This window comes from Coffea arabica, chromosome 1c (assembly GCF_036785885.1).
Source record: "Coffea arabica cultivar ET-39 chromosome 1c, Coffea Arabica ET-39 HiFi, whole genome shotgun sequence".
NCBI classification, from domain to species: Eukaryota; Viridiplantae; Streptophyta; class Magnoliopsida; order Gentianales; family Rubiaceae; genus Coffea; species Coffea arabica.
In genome coordinates, this window is record NC_092310.1 from 15,767,713 (window position 1) to 15,782,704 (window position 14,992).

A 14,992-nucleotide genomic window follows, 5' to 3' on the forward strand; every position below is an offset into this window, starting at 1 on the left:
TTCGAATGCGACGTGGGGGGAAAATTCGAAATCGAATTTCGAATTCGATTTGCAACAGTGCATCCGGGCACTGTGCGGCTCCACCTGCTGGCACTGTGACCAGTGCGGGGCCCGGGGGCCCCGGGCGGCCAGTGGCTTTCGGCCACGTGGCAACAGAGTACGGCGGACCACGTTCCTGTCGGAACGTGGGGGGACACGTGGGGGGCCCTTGGGGCAAATGGCAAAAATGCCATTGGGTTGAGCGGACTATTTACCACAATACCATTGGGTTGAGCTGATCTCAACCGTCCAGTTTACTCTTGGGGGGTGACGTGGCCCCTCCATCCGCCGTCCACGTGTCCGCCCCGAGCGTCTTTGTAATATTATAAGACGCTCGGACCAACCACAGAAGGCCACGTATACATAATATCATGGGTCCCACTCGACCCGGTATACCCAATACAACAGATACTTTGCAATGGGTCGAGTGACGTCATTCTATTGGGTTGGGTGACGTCATCTGGGTAGAGCTGGGGACTGTTTACCATCGTCTTCCCTTCGACTGAGTCCACTGTTTCTCACCAGAAAACGCATAACGCATTACCTCCCAGACATCTCATCTTGGTCAAAACCAAGATGTAAGGGCAATATTCAATGGAAATACCAAGATCTTCCAGATTCCAACTTAATTTGTGCATGTGATGCAAGAATTGTACTTCGAAGGTTCTTCACCTTCTTCACTCCCTCTGTCAAGGGGCATCGATTAGAATCGAGTGATTGTGTTTATGTGAGGCAATTCTATCACTCCTACATCAGTCGAACCCTGAGGTTCGAGAATGTTCTCATATCACAAGTCAAGCTGTCTGTGTGCCGCTGCGCTTGCCGGGGAAGATAAAGGAATCCACTTAGGGTTATCTGTGCGTGGGCCGTCCGTGTAAGTGGCCCAACATAATCGACATTTCTTGATCAGATGGGTCCATTAAAATGTATCTGGGCCTTCCACCAGGCCCAATCAATGATGGTCCAATTGCGGTCTAACTGAGCTGTTGAATCCAACGGCTCTTCGATCCATTGGGCCGCGTAATTTCTATTGGGCCTCTCCTCAGGCCCAGGTCAATTTAGTCGCACATGTTCTCAATTTCTTGATCCAGTGGGCCGTTTCAAATGTAATTGGGCCTCGCACCAGGCCCAATAAATAACAACACTAGGCCCAACCATAGTGATCATCAATGAAGAAAATGTATAAGTCCCAGAAGCGTATTCAGCAATTCTCGTCTCAATTGCTATTTAAATGATGCACACTTGTCCAGTGTGATGATTCCGCCCCATTTAGCAGAATGCGGCATTCTCCTTCGTCGAATAGCACATATACTCCTCCGGATATCAAGATCAGGCACCACCTGTCCAAGAGGAAGAAGAGGCGAACTACCGGAGTTAATTTCGCGTGTGGCTGCTGCATCCTCTACAGCAATGGATGCGACCAGGGACACCACGTTCTCAGCCTTGATGCGGCACGGCAGTTTTTCCTGGGAGTTCTAGAAGGATCCCCTTCACTTCACCACGTTCCAGGCAAGTCCGACCACTTGATCGGTGTCAATTCGGGCAAATTACAACCTCCGCAAGAGGTTGCGTCTCGACAAGATGTGGACACGCCTCCTCATCAGGCTTTCCTGGTCCTTGAAGGCAGCGGATCCCATCAGGATTAATAATAGGGTCAGGGCTCTCGTAACGAGCCAGTTATCTAATTTTGGCGTCATTAGTCCCATTAATCTAGAATTAGCGTGCAGGTCCCTGCCACGTGTCTGGATCAACTGCACTGAAGCAGATTTCGAATTTGTACGCATATTGTTTAAGGACGAAATGAATTGAGGCATTTTATTTCCTTCCTGCGCATCTATTACACGTGTCACTGCTGCATTGAATCCCTATGTATTACATACGTACGCGTACGAGTATGCTATCCGGTAATCTACGTTGCGTTTATACGTATTCCCTGTGTGCGTGGGTTCCACTTCATCATCCGATGGAGGGGGTTTCACCGGATCTGGGTTTCAGTCCGCTTCTTCGGTAGAAGAAGGTCGGCTGCTCCCGATGGAGCTGCCATCATCCGCGGCCTCGTCTGAATCCGACAGGGTTCCCCTGAGCTCCTCCACTGCCCTGAACAGCAGGTCCAGTTCGCGGATGAAGCGATGGCTCCCCATGCATAGTGCGAAGTACATGCCCAGGAGCACGACGTGCTCCATGCCGCAGTCCCTCACGACCCTGAACAATCCTGCCATGTCCCTCGTGTTGGCCATTTTTTTCTCCTCCTCGAAACGCACCGTATCGACCAATCTCACTGGAATGGGCGTGCCGAGCAAGGAATGCTCCGCATTTATCGTCCCGTCCCCCTGCCACGTGCCGCGTGTAGGGCCCACAAGGCCGGGGACACGTGTCGGCCATCCCGACTGGAGCGGGGGCATTCGAAATTCGAATGCGACGTGGGGGGAAAATTCGAAATCGAATTTCGAATTCGATTTGCAACAGTGCATCCGGGCACTGTGCGGCTCCACCTGCTGGCACTGTGACCAGTGCGGGGCCCGGGGGCCCCGGGCGGCCAGTGGCTTTCGGCCACGTGGCAACAGAGTACGGCGGACCACGTTCCTGTCGGAACGTGGGGGGACACGTGGGGGGCCCTTGGGGCAAATGGCAAAAATGCCATTGGGTTGAGCGGACTATTTACCACAATACCATTGGGTTGAGCTGATCTCAACCGTCCAGTTTACTCTTGGGGGGTGACGTGGCCCCTCCATCCGCCGTCCACGTGTCCGCCCCGAGCGTCTTTGTAATATTATAAGACGCTCGGACCAACCACAGAAGGCCACGTATACATAATATCATGGGTCCCACTCGACCCGGTATACCCAATACAACAGATACTTTGCAATGGGTCGAGTGACGTCATTCTATTGGGTTGGGTGACGTCATCTGGGTAGAGCTGGGGACTGTTTACCATCGTCTTCCCTTCGACTGAGTCCACTGTTTCTCACCAGAAAACGCATAACGCATTACCTCCCAGACATCTCATCTTGGTCAAAACCAAGATGTAAGGGCAATATTCAATGGAAATACCAAGATCTTCCAGATTCCAACTTAATTTGTGCATGTGATGCAAGAATTGTACTTCGAAGGTTCTTCACCTTCTTCACTCCCTCTGTCAAGGGGCATCGATTAGAATCGAGTGATTGTGTTTATGTGAGGCAATTCTATCACTCCTACATCAGTCGAACCCTGAGGTTCGAGAATGTTCTCATATCACAAGTCAAGCTGTCTGTGTGCCGCTGCGCTTGCCGGGGAAGATAAAGGAATCCACTTAGGGTTAGCTGTGCGTGGGCCGTCCGTGTAAGTGGCCCAACATAATCGACATTTCTTGATCAGATGGGTCCATTAAAATGTATCTGGGCCTTCCACCAGGCCCAATCAATGATGGTCCAATTGCGGTCTAACTGAGCTGTTGAATCCAACGGCTCTTCGATCCATTGGGCCGCGTAATTTCTAGTGGGCCTCTCCTCAGGCCCAGGTCAATTTAGTCGCACATGTTCTCAATTTCTTGATCCAGTGGGCCGTTTCAAATGTAATTGGGCCTCGCACCAGGCCCAATAAATAACAACACTAGGCCCAACCATAGTGATCATCAATGAAGAAAATATATAAGTCCCTGAAGCGTATTCAGCAATTCTCGTCTCAATTGCTATTTAAATGATGCACACTTGTCCAGTGTGATGATTCCGCCCCATTTAGCAGAATGCGGCATTCTCCTTCGTCGAATAGCACATATACTCCTCCGGATATCAAGATCAGGCACCACCTGTCCAAGAGGAAGAAGAGGCGAACTACCAGAGTTAATTTCGCGTGTGGCTGCTGCATCCTCTACAGCAATGGATTCGACCAGGGACACCACGTTCTCAGCCTTGATGCGGCACGGCAGTTTTTCCTGGGAGTTCTAGAAGGATCCCCTTCACTTCACCACGTTCCAGGCAAGTCCGACCACTTGATCGGTGTCAATTCGGGCAAATTACAACCTCCGCAAGAGGTTGCGTCTCGACAAGATGTGGACACGCCTCCTCATCAGGCTTCCCTGGTCCTTGAAGGCAGCGGATCCCATCAGGATTAATAATAGGGTCAGGGCTCTCGTAACGAGCCAGTTATCTAATTTCGGCGTCATTAGTCCCATTAATCTAGAATTAGCGTGCAGGTCCCTGCCACGTGTCTGGATCAACTGCACTGAAGCAGATTTCGAATTTGTACGCATATTGTTTAAGGACGAAATGAATTGAGGCATTTTATTTCCTTCCTGCGCATCTATTACACGTGTCACTGCTGCATTGAATCCCTATGTATTACATACGTACGCATACGAGTATGCTATCCGGTAATCTACGTTGCGTTTATACGTATTCCCTGTGCGCGTGGGTCCCACTTCATCATCCGATGGAGGGGGTTTCACCGGATCTGGGTTTCAGTCCGCTTCTTCTATCGAAGACGGTCGGCTGCTCCCGGTGGAGCTGCCATCATCCGCGGCCTCGTCCGAATCCGACAGGGTTCCCCTGAGCTTCTCCACTGCCCTGAACAGCAGGTCCAGTTCGCGGATGAAGCGATGGCTCCCCATGCATAGTGCGAAGTACATGCCCCAGCTCCACCGGGAGCAGCCGACCTTCTTCGGTAGAAGAAGCGGACTGAAACCCAGATCCGGTGAAACCCCCTCCATCGGATGATGAAGTGGGACCCACGCGCACAGGGAATACGTATAAATGCAACGTAGATTACCGGATAGCATACTCGTATGCGTACGTATGTAATACATAGGGATTCAATGCAGCAGTGACACGTGTAATAGATGCGCAGGAAGGAAATAAAATGCCTCAATTCATTTCGTCCTTAAACAATATGCGTACAAATTCAAAATCTGCTTCAGTGCAGTTGATCCAGACACGTGGCAGGGACCTGCACGCTAATTCTAGATTAATGGGACTAATGACGCCGAAATTAGATAACTGGCTCGTTACGAGAGCCCTGACCCTATTATTAATCCTGATGGGATCCGCTGCCTTCAAGGACCAGGGAAGCCTGATGAGGAGGCGTGCCCACATCTTGTCGAGACGCAACCTCTTGCGGAGGTTGTAATTTGCCCGAATTGACACCGACCAAGTGGTCGGACTTGCCTGGAACGTGGTGAAGTGAAGGGGATCCTTCTGGAACTCCCAGGAATAACTGCCGTGCCGCATCAAGGCTGAGAACGTGGTGTCCCTGGTCGCTTCCATTGCTGTAGAGGATGCAGCAGCCACACGCGAACTTAACTCTGGTAGTTCGCCTCTTCTTCCTCTTGGACAGGTGGTGCCTGATCTTGATATCCGGAGGAGTATATGTGCTATTCGACGAAGGAGAATGCCGCATTCTGCTAAATGGGGCTGAATCATCACACTGGACAAGTGTGCATCATTTAAATAGCAATTGAGACGAGAATTGCTGAATATGCTTCTGGGACTTATATATTTTCTTCATTGATGATCACTATGGTTGGGCCTAGTGTTGTTATTTATTGGGCCTGGTGCGAGGCCCAATTACATTTGAAACGGCCCACTGGATCAAGAAATTGAGAACATGTGCGACTAAATTGACCTGGGCCTGAAGAGAGGCCCACTAGAAATTACGCGGCCCAATGGATCGAAGAGCCGTTGGATTCAACAGCTCAGTTAGACCGCAATTGGACCATCATTGATTGGGCCTGGTGGAAGGTGTCGCGCCCCATTTTTTGATAAATAAAAAAATTGTTTAAAAAATGTATTTTTTTTATTTAATTTGTGATTGGAAAATGAATTGTGATTTAAAAGAAAAATGGGTCTAAATGGGGGTTTGAAAATGCGACGATTTGACCCAAAATTATAGTTTAAAAAGGGTTTTTGAAAAAATGGGAGTCGCCACTTGGTAATGAGTTAAGGTGTACCAAATCACCTAAAAATGAATTTTTTAGGAAAAAGTTATAAGAAACCCCTTTTAAACGACTCTTAGTCCACGTAAACCAATGAAAAAGGTTCGGGAGTCACATTTGACGAAGGGGAAGGCAAGGATAAAATCCAAGGCACCCCTTCGACCTAGCCAAGGCTAGTTGCGTGATTTAATCAAAAATTTTCTTGTTTTAACCAAAGAATTTATTACATTTGGGTGTGCTACGTGAATGCAAACCCTAGACCTAGGGGTAGATGGGGAAATTTCTCTTCAAAGGTTAAGTGGTGCCAATCACATTAGTTGTGAAGCCCAATAATGATCCTTTGGAGAGGTCACACGTAATCCTAAATGACGTAAAAATGAGTGAATGAATGCATGTCATGTGAAAATGTGAGTTTGTGTAAAGTGAAAAAGTGATAAAAAATAATAGTGTGTAAGTGGAAGTGTGCGAATGGATTTACAAAGTAAGGTGAGTAAAATAACAATGTGAAAATATATGTGAGATAACATAAAGTGCATGTGTGCGAGTGAATAGTATAAAGTGTAAGTAGTTGAATGAAAACATGCAAAATTAAAGTAGTGTGAAGTGAGAATGTGGAAAAAAGGTTTAGAATATAAAGTAGAGGTGTATGTGGTAGTGAATGAGTGAAATGCATGAATCCTATAGGGAATGCATCAAAACGAGAACGGGAGTCCTAATTTTGTGACTTCAATTTTCCCTTTGATAGAGGGGATACAAGCGTGCTAAGGCTTTAGAAAAAGCCACACTCGTCTATATCCCATACTTAAGGGGACTCTCAAGTAATGAATCTTATAACTAGCATGAAATGCAAAAATCCTAAAATGGAGGGAAAAGGGGTTCGGGGGGCATGCAAAAATGATAAAACTAAAAAGAATGCATGACATGTAATGAACATGCAAACATGTACTAACGAAGGGAAATCCCTAAGGATCTAGCGTTGGACTAGCCCATTCTATGAATTCCGACTAGCGTTGGACTAGTGGAAACGTACATTCATCCATCACATTCATTCAGGCTATGGAAAGCGAGTAGACATGCCAAACACTTATAAACACATAGCACATAACATTTAGCATGCTCGACTAGATGCAAGGCCCTAACAAAGCAAATTAACACGTAGCAACTAAGCATGCAAGACACATAAGACAATTAAAACCCTAACTATTACATTTGCTAGCTAGGCACATGACTTCGATAGGTCTTCATTGAATGCTCCTCCAAGCCCTATCTATTACATTCACTAACTAAAACAAAAGGGGAAGGGGAAAATGGACCAAATTGCTCGCCAAAGCCCTATCTATTACAAGCCAAGAGGTGTACACATACCCCATAAAGAATAACTTAAATAAAAAGCAAAAGTAAATGACATAAATAACAGAAATTAAAGAAAGGCTAGGAAAGCAAAGTAGACATGTATTTCTCACATAGCACGTTGGTTCACATAGGAGAGACAAAAAAGATAAAAGAAATTATACCTCCCTTGAGTTGAAGCTCTAACGTAGTGAAGTTACTAATGTACCCTCCAAAATAATAAAAGGGTCAAGGTACCACAAATAGTAAAAGATGACAAAGTCACCAAAGAAAAGAGTGGCTTGGGCTAAGACTATCAAAACAAAAAAGGTAATAAGACAAATCGGAATCCATCAAACATTGAATGTTTCCTCACTTTGCAACTTAGAAATGATCAAATAATGTATGACTTTCAAACAAAGGTGGAACATTGATCAAATTTCTAAAATAGCAAAACGACTAAAGACCCAATAGCAATCATTGATCAACCAATCAAGGTTATTTGAAAACATTTTTAGGAATTTTACAGGTCCAATGAGCAAGGAATGGTCAAGTAACCAATTTATTTCAGAAAATTCAAGAAAATAGGCAGCCACATACTCATTTAGACACCAAGTTTCACAATCCATGCATTAAGCATCACCTTAGCAAAACATGATAGCCAATGAAGGCAAGCAAACAATTGAATTGAAAAATACCGATCAAAACCAGATTTTTATGCGACCCAAAAGTAATCCTTAACCAAATCCAAGTCTAATTGAAGCAATTTGGGAACACCAAAGGCCCAAGAGCCAAGAAAAAGACAAGTAATGGGTGAAGATGCAAATACTTTAGGACTCAATTGCTATAAATTAAAATGTAATTGGGCCACAGTGCAACAAAGGGAGACTTGGGGGGTCAAAGTGCAATTTTCAAAAATAGTTTCATGCAAAACCATGCAAAGCTACGTAAACATTGTCTGCAACAAGAACATTTATTTGGTGAAGTTTTCTGCAATCCCAAACAATGCCGCACCAGCTATCAATCTCAACCAATTTTTGATCAAAAACTTTTCAACCCAAACACTCAAAATTTAATCTAAGCAACCTGACACACCATTCCAACATCCAAACAAACCAAAACATAGAATGAAAAACACACAAATGTTTGAAGAAAAGTCCAGCAATCATTCAGCAACTAGAGTTGATCATTTTACAACAAGGTTGTGATCCTAGCTCAAGTGTTTAAGACCCAAATATGCAAACTCAACACCACTCACCCACTTCCCCTTCAACATCAGATTAAGCTAGCAAAAGAAAATGACCAAAACTAGCTTGTGTGGGCTGTTGCGGGAAAAGAAAAACAGCAAATTATGAGTATGAAAACGCAGCAAAAGAAAAGACAAGAAATTCAGCAAGAGTTTCTGGAACAAAAACAAGCAGGCTGCTGCATTTTCCTTCTCAAACTAAGATTTCTTAATCACAGCCTTGATTCGAATTTTCCCAAATCAACATCATACATTCAAACTAAACAACCAATTTCATTAAAAACAGAAAAATTTAGCAAGACATCATGCAAATCTGCCGCACAATAAGCAACCAAAGAGAACCTACAACCTGGATAGGAGCAACAATATGGGAAAGAAGCTAAAAGCAGAAGAGATTTGGGAAAGCAACCATGTATGACTGAAGTGAATGCGAAATTAAAACCAGAAACAACCCAAACATGAACTCAGATTCTGGTGGGAACCGCTAAGAGTTAAGAACGCAGCTGCCACAGGCGTGAAAAATTGCAACAAAAAGGAGAAAAAGAAGAAGAAACTGGCGGCATGCCTATCTGGAAACATAAACTTTATGTAAAAGGATTCAGCAACCAGTTTGTGATATGACGAAGACTTAGATAAACAGACCCACAGGAAGAAGCTCGACCAAAACAAAATTTGCAACTACTTCAGAAAAATCAACCTACACGTACCGATGCAACAAACTGAAAATTTCTGAGCTTGCTGCAGCAAAATTATGCGCAAACAAACTCAGTTGAAACCATCTAAACTCAGGCAACAAGACCTCCAAACATTCTTTCCCATTTTTGCCGACATGAAACCTTAAGATTTCAGCATACAAACAAGAATAAAAACACAAACATGGGAATTTTCTGCTACATATGAACCCAGATGCCTTCTCGAATGAGCCAGCCATGAAAAATGTCATTTTTTTTTGTTTAAAGTTAACATCTTGCAACTAACCACAACCTAATAACAAAGTCTAACAACAGCACCAACAAATCCTAAGCATTAACGTAATGGACATGCATATAAACAGCAAAAGATCCCAACTTTGGGGTATAAACACAAGAATAATACAAGATGGAGCAAGCGGCAACCCACAGACGATGGAAAACATGCTTACCAACTTCGATCAACTAGAACTGACCAAAATTCCTCTCATAAAAACCAAAAATGATATCTGAATACTAAAACTTAAATCCCAGGAAAAAGAAAGAGTTCTTACCGTAAGAAAGAAAAACTTGGTTGCCGACGTAGTTGATGATTGAAGCTTTACTTTCTCTGATGCCGTCCTTTGTTTCTTCTTTGCCTCCTCCTCCCCTCTATTCTTGCCTTTCAGTTCTAATCTAGCCCACCACTCTTGCGGTTTTCTTTCTCTGATTTTCCCTTGTTCCCGTATCTCCCTTTTCGTTTCCCTCAAAACTCTCAGCCGTTGTCTTTCTTTTGCTGTTATTACCCTCTCCCCCTTGCGGCTCTCCATCTCTCTTGGCTTTTATATGGAACATCCTCTCACCCTAACCTTCAGTCCTTTCTTCTGTATTTGCAGCCAAGGAGCTCCCAGTCCTTCCTTGCAAGCTGCGACAAAACGCAGCTTGCAAGTCGCGCACACTTTTTTTTCTTTTTTTTTAATTAAATTTTTTTAATTAAAAACAAAATTGATAATAATAAAAATAAATAACAAAAGCAATTTAATTAATTTTGGATGAAAAATAAATAAACTAGAAACAACAAAGTGCAAAATCCAATTTCCTTTTTTTTCATTTTCCATTTTCATCATTTTTCACTTTTTCTTTTTTTTTTCAAAATAACCTAACAAAAATAAATAAAATGCCAAAAAGTTGAATTTTAAAAGAAATAAACATACTTTGTGAACAAATTCTTTTCTCTCTTTTTTTCTTACAAATTTTTATGTTAAAAGTCTTATAATAAAAATAAACAACTAAAGGGCGAAACACGAATACAAAAAATAGAACTAAAATGAAACAATAGACAATAATAATCTAAAATGCTCTAGAAAACTAGAAAACACCCAAAACAAAGATTATGAAATTAATAAATAATAATTATCACTAAAAATAAAAATAAACCAAAAGTAAAAAATGAAATGATTCAAAAATTTGGTGTCTACAGAAGGCCCAGATACATTTAAATGGACCCATCTGATCAAGAAATGTCGATTATGTTGGGCCACTTACACGGACGGCCCACGCACAGATAACCCTAAGTGGATTCCTTTATCTTCCCCGGCAAGCGCAGCAGCACACAAACAGCTTGACTTGTGATATGAGAACATTCTCGAACCTCAGGGTTCGACTGATGTAGGAGTGATAGAATTGCCTCACATAAACACAATCACTCGATTCTAATCGATGCCCCTTGACAGAGGGAGCGAAGAAGGTGAAGTACCTTCGAAGTACAATTCTTGCATCACATGCACAAATTAAGTTGGAATCTGGAAGATCTTGGTATTTCCATTGAATATTGCCCTTACATCTTGGTTTCGACCAAGATGAGATGTCTGGGAGGTAATGCGTTATGCGTTTTCTGGTGAGAAACAGTGGACTCAGTCGAAGGGAAGACGATGGTAAACAGTCCCCAGCTCTACCCAGATGACGTCACCCAACCCAATAGAATGACGTCACTCGACCCATTGCAAAGTATCTGTTGTATTGGGTATACCGGGTCGAGTGGGACCCATGATATTATGTATACGTGGCCTTCTGTGGTTCGTCTGAGCGTCTTATAATATTACAAAGACGCTCGGGGCGGATACGTGGACGACGGATGGAGGGGCCACGTCACTCCCCAAGAGTAAACTGGACGGTTGAGATCAACTCAACCCAATGGCATTGTGGTAAATAGTCCGCTCAACCCAATGGCATTTTTGCCATTTGCCCCAAGGGCCCCCCACGTGTCCCCCCACGTTCCGACAGGAACGTGGTCTGCCGTACTCTGTTGCCACGTGGCCGAAGGCCACTGGCCGCCCGGGGCCCCCGGGCCCCGCACTGGTGCACAGTGCCAGCAGGTGGAGCCGCACAGTGCCCGGATGCACTGTTGCAAATCGAATTCGAAATTCGATTTCGAATTTCCCCCCCACGTCGCATTCGAATTTCGAATGCCCCCGCTCCGGTCGGGATGGCCGACACGTGTCCCCGGGCTTGTGGGCCCCACACGCGACACGTGGCAGAGGGACGGGACGATAAATGCGGAGCATTTCTTGCTCGGCACGCCCATTCCAGTGAGATTGGTCGATACGGTGCGCTTCGAGGAGGAGAAAAAAATGGCCAACACGAGGGAAATGGCAGGATTGTTCAGGGTCGTGAGGGACTGCGGCATGGAGCACGTCGTGCTCCTGGGCATGTACTTCGCACTATGCATGGGGAGCCATCGCTTCACCCGCGAACTGGACCTGCTGTTCAGGGCAGTGGAGGAGCTCAGGGGAACCCTGTCGGATTCGGACGAGGCCGTGGATGATGGCAGCTCCACCGGGAGCAGCTGACCTTCTTCTACCGAAGAAGCGGACTGAAACCCAGATCCATTGAAACCCCCTCCATCGGATGATGAAGTGGGACCCACGCGCACAGGGAATACGTATAAACGCAACGTAGATTACCGGATAGCATACTCGTATGCGTACGTATGTAATACATAGGGATTCAATGCAGCAGTGACACGTGTAATAGATGCGCAGGAAGGAAATAAAATGCCTCAATTCATTTCGTCCTTAAACAATATGCGTACAAATTCGAAATCTGCTTCAGTGCTGTTGATCCAGACACGTGGCAGGGACCTGCACGCTAATTCTAGATTAATGGGACTAATGACGCCGAAATTAGATAACTGGCTCGTTACGAGAGCCCTGACCCTATTATTAATCCTGATGGGATCCGCTGCCTTCAAGGACCAGGGAAGCCTGATGAGGAGGCGTGCCCACATCTTGTCGAGACGCAACCTCTTGCGGAGGTTGTAATTTGCCCGAATTGACACCGACCAAGTGGTCGGACTTGCCTGGAACGTGGTGAAGTGAAGGGGATCCTTCTGGAACTCCCAGGAATAAATGCCGTGCCGCATCAAGGCTGAGAACGTGGTGTCCCTGGTCGCATCCATTGCTGTAGAGGATGCAGCAGCCACACGCGAACTTAACTCTGGTAGTTCGCCTCTTCTTCCTCTTGGACAGGTGGTGCCTGATCTTGATATCCGGAGGAGTATATGTGCTATTCGACGAAGGAGAATGCCGCATTCTGCTAAATGGGGCTGAATCATCACACTGGACAAGTGTGCATCATTTAAATAGCAATTGAGACGAGAATTGCTGAATACGCTTCTGGGACTTATATATTTTCTTCATTGATGATCACTATGGTTGGGCCTAGTGTTGTTATTTATTGGGCCTGGTACGAGGCCCAATTACATTTGAAACGGCCCACTGGATCAAGAAATTGAGAACATGTGCGACTAAATTGACCTGGGCTTGAGGAGAGGCCCACTAGAAATTACGCGGCCCAATGGATCGAAGAGCCGTTGGATTCAACAGCTCAGTTAGACCGCAATTGGACCATCATTGATTGGGCCTGGTGGAAGGCCCAGATACATTTTAATGGACCCATCTGATCAAGAAATGTCGATTATGTTGGGCCACTTACACGGCCGGCCCACGCACAGATAACCCTAAGTGGATTCCTTTATCTTCCCCGTCAAGCGCAGCGGCACACATACAGCTTGACTTGTGATATGAGAACATTCTCGAACCTCAGGGTTCGACTGATGTAGGAGTGATAGAATTGCCTCACATAAACACAATCACTCGATTCTAATCGATGCCCCTTGACAGAGGGAGTGAAGAAGGTGAAGTACCTTCGAAGTACAATTCTTGCATCACATGCACAAATTAAGTTGGAATCTGGAAGATCTTGGTATTTCCATTGAATATTGCCCTTACATCTTGGTTTCGACCAAGATGAGCTGTCTGGGAGGTAATGCGTTATGCGTTTTCTGGTGAGAAACAGTGGACTCAGTCGAAGGGAAGACGATGGTAAACAGTCCCCAGCTCTACCCAGATGACGTCAGCCAACCCACTAGAATGACGTCACTCGACCCATTGCAAAGTATCTGTTGTATTGGGTATACCGGGTCGAGTGGGACCCATGATATTATGTATACGTGGCCTTCTGTATTTGGTCCGAGCGTCTTATAATATCACAAAGACGCTCGGGGCGGACACGTGGACGGCGGATGGAGGGGCCACGTCACCCCCCAAGAGTAAACTGGACGGTTGAGATCAACTCAACCCAATGGCATTGTGGTAAATAGTCCGCTCAACCCAATGGTATTTTTGCCATTTGTCCCAAGGGCCCCCCACGTGTCCCCCCACGTTCCGACAGGAACGTGGTCCGCCGTACTCTGTTGCCACGTGGCCGAAGGCCACTGGCCGCCCGGGGCCCCCGGGTCGCGCACTGGTGCACAGTGCCAGCAGGTGGAGCCGCACAGTGCCCGGATGCACTGTTGCAAATCGAATTCGAAATTCGATTTCGAATTTCCCCCCCACGTCGCATTCGAATTTCGAATGCCCCCGCTCCGGTCGGGATGGCCGACACGTGTCCCCGGGCTTGTGGGCCCCACACGCGACACGTGGCAGAGGGACGGGACGATAAATGCGGAGCATTTCTTGCTCGGCACGCCCATTCCAGTGAGATTGGTCGATACGGTGCGCTTCGAGGAGGAGAAAAAAATGGCCAACACGAGGGAAATGGCAGGATTGTTCAGGGTCGTGAGGGACTGCGGCATGGAGCACGTCGTGCTCCTGGGCATGTACTTCGCACTATGCATGGGGAGCCATCGCTTCACCCGCGAACTGGACCTGCTGTTCAGGGCAGTGGAGGAGCTCAGGGGAACCCTGTCGGATTCGGACGAGGCCGCGGATGATGGCAGCTCCACCGGGAGCAGCTGACCTTCTTCTACCGAAGAAGCGGACTGAAACCCAGATCCATTGAAACCCCCTCCATCGGATGATGAAGTGGGACCCACGCGCACAGGGAATACGTATAAACGCAACGTAGATTACCGGATAGCATACTCGTATGCGTACGTATGTAATACATAGGGATTCAATGCAGCAGTGACACGTGTAATAGATGCGCAGGAAGGAAATAAAATGCCTCAATTCATTTCGTCCTTAAACAATATGCGTACAAATTCGAAATCTGCTTCAGTGCAGTTGATCCAGACACGTGGCAGGGACCTGCACGCTAATTCTAGATTAATGGGACTAATGACGCCGAAATTAGATAACTGGCTCGTTACGAGAGCCCTGACCCTATTATTAATCCTGATGGGATCCGCTGCCTTCAAGGACCAGGGAAGCCTGATGAGGAGGCGTGCCCACATCTTGTCGAGACGCAACCTCTTGCGGAGGTTGTAATTTGCCCGAATTGACACCGACCAAGTGGTCGGAC